General features: G+C 38.5%; 1 long non-coding RNA gene across 1 annotated transcript; it reads left to right on the top strand.

The window, feature by feature from the left end:
- The first annotated feature begins 3,635 nt into the window (after positions 1-3,635).
- On the top strand, positions 3,636-7,160 carry LOC137853090 (uncharacterized). The gene is made up of 3 exons (XR_011094232.1): positions 3,636-3,794; positions 5,203-5,284; positions 5,527-7,160. It is a non-coding gene; the product is annotated as an uncharacterized lncRNA (long non-coding RNA).
- Positions 7,161-7,688: the final 528 nt, after the last annotated feature.

Raw genomic sequence — 7,688 nt, 5'->3', positions numbered from 1 at the left:
GACCATATATGCACATATATGGCCAATAGTCTCAAAGCCAAGAGACAGCGTATGAACTCTCCTGCCTGACTTTCCCTGCCTGGGGAAACTGCTCTCTCTCCCCAAACAGGTCATCAGACAGGTGTGTGCAGGTTGGGCTCAGGTGTCAGCTCACACCCAGAGCTCATCTGACAATACACAGGAGGCTTATGAGCAACTGAGTCAGGCTTCACCTCTGAATCACCTTCTAGAAAGCTGCTTTTTTTTTTTTTTTTTTTTTTTTTTAACTCTGAGAAGAGAGAAGTTGGGATATTTCCCAACTAAATCACTCTTGACATGGTGATTGTCCCTTCTCTTTCATCGTCTGTCTTATTTACAAGTCAGGCATATTTTAACACAGAAACCAAGCCAGAGAGTTCATACCCAGATATCCTCAAGGTTGCTGAACAAAGGCTTGAACTTCAACATCTCCTTAGAATCAATTGATGGGTCTTCAGACTCCATTGTTGTTGTGTTTGGGTTTTTTTTGAGGGTATGGGGGGGAAGTCTTTTTTTTTGTTTTTTGTATATCATGCAGTGTTTTATTAATTCTACTGAACTGCTATATTTATTCTTAGTTGTTTAGTTCTGCTAGAAATATGCATATGCTTGCCATGAATATGATGCAGTTAAAATAGGTCCATCTTTTCATACATATTCTCCTCATTACAGAAAATGAAAGAGCAAGGAAACATTAAGTCAAGAGAAGAAGGGGATTAGGACATGATTTCTAGCAGATCTTCAGTGTGCCTTTCACTGTCTCTTGTATTCTCACTTTGTAGGCACATAGTGTATAGTACATGAAGTACAAATGTCATCAATCTACTGTTTACAGTCTTTCTAACCTGAATGGCTAATAAGTTTAACACATTCATTTTTCAGTACAAATTAAGGCTGTCAGAATGACTCACACTTCTATATAAAGGAAGTTCTAAACATATTTAGGGGGAAATTTAGCTGTCAAAGTCAGTTAGCTTGTTGAAGTAAGAGGAATCCCATGTTTCTTTGTAACCTTTCAGAGAACATGGTATTTGGCAGATGCAGACTGGTGCAAGATAAGTGGTTTTTAAACTTGTTTGTGTATGTATGTGTGTGTGAAAGAGAGCAATTACAGACTCTGGAGAGCAATTCTGGAAAAGTTGAAGACATACTTGTTTGTCCTTTACTACAAGCGAGGACCTTTCTGTAAGTTAGTGAGATCTGAGGAAGGTCGTTTTTTTTTCTTTTTTTCTTTTTTTTTTTTTCCTGAATTATGTAGTTGATATACTGAAAGACACTACTCTCCCTACAGCTCTTGTCTCTCTGGTGTCCCAAGTTATAACACTACTGCTTGTTGCACTTCAAGATCATCTTTTGCTGCTAGTTTCTGAAATGTCTTATATAAATATTGCTGCTCAGAATGACGTTTTCCAAGAAAAAAAAAAAAAAAAATATATATATATATATATATATAAATTATCTAGCAAAGCAAAGGTATTGTAAGATAAACATGGTTGAAAGCCAATTTTATTTTATTTTTTTCAACCAAAAAAGGCTAAAATAAAAAGAATGCAGAAGTTCTTCATCAGTTTCTTTGCTCAACTAGCCAAGAACCTAATTTTGCATTGTTTCAATGGAAGTATTTTGAGCAGCTCCTAATGAATCCCCTCTTATCACCAGTATAACCAAAAATGTGCCACAAAAAGGCATGGGAACATGTCGCTGAAGTGAAGCCCACTATGCCACATGCAGTCCCTCCTTTCCCTTTTCAGAGATGCAGAGCTTAACACCTAGGTCCAAAATAGATGAATCCTTATGGTAAGTCTGAGTACCTGGGAAGAAGTGTGGCTGACTTTTTCCATATAGGTTGCCCTCACCTGCAGGTTACATACCTAAGCTTCTTCAATTTACAGCCTTTAGGAAACTCAGGCACGCACCTTAGGCAGCTGGATCACATAAAATAGTTGGAGTCTTTCCCTAAACGCCTAGAAGACTTAACCAGTGAAAGCATAGTTCATGCTGAGTGTGGGCCTTGTGATTTTCATTCTTGGCCTTTAAACATTTGCTTAGGAACCTGTGACCTTTTGTGGATTTCAGCCCTTGTTTAGCCATTAATGCAACATGCTCCAGCAGGCAGCTGAAGCAGCATGAGGGATGTCACTCTTTGACATTTCCTTCTTCTCAGCATCCCTTTCAAAGAAGAGAAAATTTTCAACAAAATTGTTATCTCTTCAGGATCATGAGAAGATCACCTTTTAATCCAGTAGAGGATTAAAGTAAAATGCCTGTTAATGATGAGACCAATTAACCAAGTTTTTAAGGATCAAAGAAAGCTTTAACATGCCACTGTCCAGCTTATCTGTGGGCAGGTAATGCTAAACTCATCCATTACTGGAATTACTGCATTTTTAGTGAACATTTGAACTCTCCACTTCCATTCATCAATGTTAGATTAGATGGTGTCCTGAGATGGGTGACCAAAACTTCCTATTATAAAGATAATTTTCAGTTAAAATTGGAACCCAATTTTCAATGTACTTTTTGTTAAACTGTCCTTTTTCTAACTCATAGTGTTAATAAGCCAAGGAGGTACCAACAACAGGCTGTAAGAGATTGCTATTACCTAATGAAAAGAATTTTCTTTCTGAAATATTATGTTTGGTACCTTCTGGGGGGAAGGAAAAGGAAGCTCAGCGTCAGCTGAACTGTTTCAGGTCAGGCCAGTCACCATGGCAACAATTTTTTCTGATATTAGAGAGTATCACTTGGGAAGTATTGTTAATGCAATGATTTCCATATATTCACTTTAGTCTTAGTGCTTAAAGGCACTGTGTCCTTTTCTTCTGAAAAAGACTGTGGTATAATGCACAACATACAGAATATAGGGACAGAAAATTGTGCATATCAAAGAAACTGGATGGTCTCAGACAAATAGAGGCTTTGGAAAGTTTGGCTGGCAGAAACCCAGATTTAGCTACCAATAGCCTGATTGACAAGCATAGCTGTCCTGGCCCCTTTTTTCTCCAGTGACTACAGTGTAACAATATTTGTCTGCTATTTAGCTGTAAGTAGATGCACAGATGCAGAGTATTTCTGAGCAGCAGAATACTACCTTGAAGGGTGACTGTACTTGAATTGTTTCATTTCTTGTCACATTAGATTGAGCTGTGTTTAAAATATGCTGGGTTTGCTTTTAACAGTAAAGATAAATATGTAATTTGACTACTCTCAGGGATTTTCAGTGTATAATGTCATTCTTTTCACATTTTCTTCTCTAGAGGTAGGCACATAGCTTCTAAAAGTGCTTTAAAAGAACTGCTTAAGGATGTGCTGGGTTCTTAAATGAAATCTCTTGGATTATTTGCTCTGATACCATTAGAAGTGCTGGATTCGGTGCAGGATTAGAGGTGAATCTGATGTCTACAAGGCAGAAGGTCAGAGACACTTATAAACTGCAATACAAGTATTCAGGTTTCTTCGTTGTCAGCTAAACAGATCCAAAATTCATTATAGGACAAAAGGGGCCATTACCTCTACTGAACCTGTATTCAGTCAAAAAAGTACAGTTCAATAGGTGTCATAAATACAAATCTTACACTTTTTTTTTTTTTTTTTTTTTTTTTTTTTTATTCAGTGTAATAAAGAAATTTCTTCACCATCTACCACACTGCGAGGAGTAATGAGCCAAATTCTGATTTCACTTCCACCCATGTAAGCCCTGAGCTGGCAAAGGAGACTCCTCAGGATTTACAAGCTGGTAAAATGAGCTCAGGATACGGCCCAGTATACTGCATGAGGTAATGCTTACCTCTATAGCTGGCTGGAGGGTTTCCTTATGGACCATGGAAGAACTGCACAGCCTGTGCAGGAATCGCTGGGTGGAACTCAGCGGCCTCTCTTCTGCATGAGGTCAGACTAGATAATCAGAGTGCTCCCTTTTGGCCTGGAAACCTATGAATCTATTAAATGAAAACAAATGTTACAATTAATCAAGCTGCTTTTCCTCTGCTCTAACCCACAGGGTTAGTCATGAAAAATTGGCCTCTTAAGACATGATTCTTTATGGCCATTTTGACTGGTGTTTGGTGCAATAGTGCCATGAATTAACAACACCAGAAGTGTCAATCTTTCAGTTTCATTTTTCACACTGGTTATCTTCCATAACTGAAATCCTGAAATCCTTATTCAGTTCTGGCAGAGATGAAGCTTGAATCATGTTAGACCCGAAGAAGACATGAATAAGTGTCCCCAGCAAGGACTGGATGCAGTAAGCGTTGTTAGACTTGTAGCATCCAGCTGAAGTGCAGACATGGAAGTGTCTGCCAGATGCAGCCTGCAACAGTGAGACCCTGAATAATAACAAAGGGCATACATCACACGTGGGCAGAGCTTAATGTCCTAGAATGGAAACCCTGTTGCATCATTCCTGTGGAGAGGATTGAATTATTATAATTGTGTAAGAGTAAACAGGATACATGGCATATATTTTTACCTGGGTCCCACACTCATTATATATTTGGCATGGCCATAAGCCATGCCCAATGCATGTTGCAAAACCTGAGACCCATCTGTGGGAACATGAAGTGGACAAAAATAGAGATGCCTCCATGGCACAATTAAAAGATGACATCTTAACAACCCTACCCAATGATTAAGCTATCCTGAAAATAACTCTTCTCAGTCATTAGTTCCTCAGTGTAATTGTTTGACTTCTTTCTGTGAATAAAAAACAGGAATTTTTAAATTTATCTGAAATGTTAAGTAATTTGCCAACAGTTAAAATCATAAAAAATGTACAAGCTGCAAGAGATAAAAACTGTGGTTACAAAATGTGATCTGCATTATCACATAATTCCTTGGAAAATGGGACTTACAGAAGTGAAATTCTGCTGTATGTAATGTAGGTTGTTTATTGCTCTTGATACCATGGTTTGAGTAAGATCTCTACACTGAGAACAATCTTTTAAAACAAAGAAGTTTTCAGAGATTATTTTCAAGATAAGATATACAATGGAAAATTTTTCTTTCTCTTTTTTTGCCTCATACTTATCCATCTACCACCCTGTGCTATTTTCAATCACCATAATGGAATAAGAGACAAGAAACTTTCAGTTTTTCTGTGAGAAAAATAGAAAATAGCAGTGCATAAAGTTAGTTGAATATGAAAAAAAATAATGTATTATTTCATGTTTAAATGTGTTACAGTTACCTTTTGCTGTTAGTCCTTGGGCATAGACATGTGAAGTACCAAACAAGCTGGTAGAATATGACCTGACAATTCAGCAGGGTAAGTTTGAAATGGCAATGTCTCCTGTGATTATCAACACTAGGAATGATTGATGCAGGCTTTCCTACCAGGTTAAATAAAACCTTTTAATACAGCTGTCATCTAAATGAACATATCATTATATGGATGATTCAGAGAAATTTAGCTTTTGTATTGAAGTGATTTCATGTATTGTACCCTATTATGCATGACAAAAGGCAGTGCTTTGGTGCCCACATATAACCTTCTTGCAATTTTTTCAGGTGTCATTGGATGTCTGAGACAACCACATCAGGCTGGCAGATATGACCTGCCTCTTCTGAAGATAAAGCTGGAGGCCAGCCAGGAAACTGTAAAGCAGCTACCATGGCACTAGGCATCAATAGTTAGTCAGCTGAACTGAGCCTGAGGCGTCCAAGTTCTCGCTGTATTTAGCAGAGATCTACTCAGTACAGTCACCAGAGTCTGAAGGGTGATTCAAGCTGCCTTACGATAGACAGCTAGTGGCTAAGCAGCCAAGTTGCTCACTAGATTTCGATGAGTGCATTAACTAGATCTCCACTAACTCTAATGTGAGTCTAGATACCTAGCTTGCGTGTAGATGGGTATACGTGGGCACATGGAGTGTCCTAATCTCAAATGGATTCCTAAGCCTAGGGCTCAACACAGCTGCCTAAACATTTAGTGTTGTTTCAGACAACCAAGACATCTAACCACTTTTCAAGGAAAGTAAGGGTCTACTGTACATTCTGCATTACAATTCTGATTGTTAAGGGATGTTTTAGACATGTTTTGGCATATCATCTGTCACTAAGAGGATAAATTCAGACAACTGAATTAGAGTCCGTAACTCCTTCCCTTCCTTCCATAAAGCCTTCAGCATGTGCCCCTGCATTCCAGATTGCAACGACCCCAGCCTCTAATAAGAGCTAAGCATGCTTAAGGTAATATTGTATGCAGAAATGGACAATTAATTAACCAACTGCACATCCAGTCTGGATGTTGGGAAAACTCAACTCACTGGAGCCTTTAGCCAACGGCAGTCTCCATCCTCCCTGTCTCATCATCCATCACCACACTCATTTAGTGCTTTTTTAAATCTTTCCTGCCCATGACTGCATTTACAAAATAGATTATCAGGGGCAACCAACCTCAGACTGCCCAGAAGAGGGTCAGATTAATAACTGGGAGGGGGTGCTCCCAAACTGTCAAGGGCAATCAGAATTAATGCTTGACAGGAAATAAAACCAAGCAGATGAAAGCCAAGAAACTGGGGACTTCCCTAAGGGATGATGAAAACACTTTAGAATAATGGCCCAATTATTTAATTCTGAATTTCAGTGAAAATCCTATAAAAGTAGTTAAAACACCCCCATTAGCACTAAATGAGCTCATCTTGATTAATGTTATTAAAACAATTGCCAAAGGGTTTAGTAATGATTAAGTCTTTTATCTCAGGTGATAAATTCTTAACATTCTAGATACATTAGTATAAAGCATAAAAATAAAAGTTTATTTTAATTTTGATTTTTCTAATTCATCATCTTTCTTCACCTCTCCAACAGATCCAGCAACATGTGCACATTTCCACCCTAATCTTAGTGAACGCTACACAAGAAAATTATGCAATAATATTCCCATTGTTTCAGTTGGGTGCTTAGGTGCTTCAACCTGTTCTGCCCACTAACTTTAGGCACTATTCAAGGCACCAAATTAGAAGATTAATCTTGCTAATGACTCTTAACAGTTAACTGTGTGGGATGGGATAGTCTGACCCACAATCTGCCTGCATCTGTCTCTTTGTACTGATCTACCCTGGACACCTTAATCAGATGCCTATATTTAGGTGGATGAATCTCAATCTTCAAACCCTGTGTAGGCACACAATTAGAGTAAAAATCTGAGCCCAACTGAAGCCATTCAAAAGACTCCTATTGACTTCAATGCTGAATTTGTGTAGACTTACTGGTTACTGAGAATTGTGTTTGATAGTTTTCTCATACATCCCACAGTGTCCTGGTCTTTCCCTCTCAGGGGTCTCAGAAGAACAAAACTAAAACAAAGCATGGGTTTTTGTCTGGGAATACAGTTGAAGACACAGCCGCAGTCTGTCTTCCTCTGCCAGTGATACTTATGGTCCATGGCAGAGGAAACCATCCTATCATCCTGCAGTAGCTGTGCTGCCCCTGTTGAGTGTGACAGCCAGTGAAACTCCAGTTGCATTGTCTGTAGGAGCTGAAGTCCCTGTCTTTAATAACTCCAAGTGCTCAGCACCTTGGTGTGTAAGTGTCTTTTGCTGAGAATCAAAAGAAAAAACTGTGAGCTTTTATTTGCATGGATCGATTCCCAGAGTTCACAACAAATCAACATCTTTGAAGAATTTCAGGAGTTTTAATTTGTTACTCATATGTGTGGGTGCATGTGC

Source organism: Anas acuta, chromosome 3 (genome assembly GCF_963932015.1).
Source record: "Anas acuta chromosome 3, bAnaAcu1.1, whole genome shotgun sequence".
NCBI classification, from domain to species: domain Eukaryota; kingdom Metazoa; phylum Chordata; class Aves; order Anseriformes; family Anatidae; genus Anas; species Anas acuta.
This window is presented reverse-complemented; position numbering and strand designations above follow the sequence as displayed.